Source organism: Phalaenopsis equestris, unplaced genomic scaffold (assembly GCF_001263595.1).
Source record: "Phalaenopsis equestris unplaced genomic scaffold, ASM126359v1 Scaffold000278, whole genome shotgun sequence".
NCBI lineage: Eukaryota > Viridiplantae > Streptophyta > Magnoliopsida > Asparagales > Orchidaceae > Phalaenopsis > Phalaenopsis equestris.
In genome coordinates, this window is record NW_018164720.1 from 262,098 (window position 1) to 263,148 (window position 1,051).

Here is a 1,051-nt window from a genome sequence, read left to right on the forward strand (position 1 = left end):
TCGCAAATAACCCAGGTCATAAACCATCGGAAAATACAACATTTTGTCTGATGCAAATTGAGGTTGTCAGTTTTTTCGTCAGTTTTAGCTCCTTTTCATGTAGTGATAGGTGGTTGTAATATGTTGGTTCCTTTATCGTTACAACTGTCAAAGTATACATAGGTGCATTTCAATTCAAATTCACTGAGAAAATCAAAACAATTATTGAGAAGACTTATTTATTATTATCGTTACATTGGCCTAGTTGAGACGTGCAATTGTGAACGAGTCGCGTCAAACTCGAACTACCCTAAACTTGAGCATTAAATTTATCTAGTGTGGAAGATCAAATAAAACAATATTAATTTAGTGTTATAATAAAACACATTTTCGTTCTTGTAGTATATTCTATTACTTAGCTCCTCATAGAGCTACATTTATGTTCTCATCAATCAAGGTAAAAAAAAAAATAAAAATTTATTTGATATAATATAAACAAATATAAATATTATCAAAGACCTATAAATAGTCTTGAATTTTATTATATTTTAAACTTATTTTGTATTTATATTTTTTAAAATGATCCGACTCGTGAACTAACGAGTTAATCTGAGCCGGCTTGAGTTCGATTTGTTAGCTCGTCGAGCACAATTTACCTGCCATTTGTCGGGCTGAGCATGAGCTCAATGTGATTTTTCTTGTTAGTATCTCTGCAATGATTTTTTTTTTCTTAACATATACAAATTGGATCCTTCTGGTCCGTCCCATTAACATAAGACGCATCAATAAACCATATTATGTGATGTCATCGATATTGAGAATATTTTGACACGTAACATGGCATTACATATAAAGTGAGCTAATCAAAGACGGTCATTCAGCCAAATCCTTAATTTGAGAAATTTCATGATCTCTTACAAATTATCTTATTTTCAAGCAAACAAATAAGTCATCAGATCTGGCGGTGACCCTTGCGTCTAAATATTCGAGTACCCTCTCTTTGAAATAACAATCGTCAGAGGCGGGATTCGAATCTTAGACCAGAGGGGACTTACACCGCCGAAGCCGATGG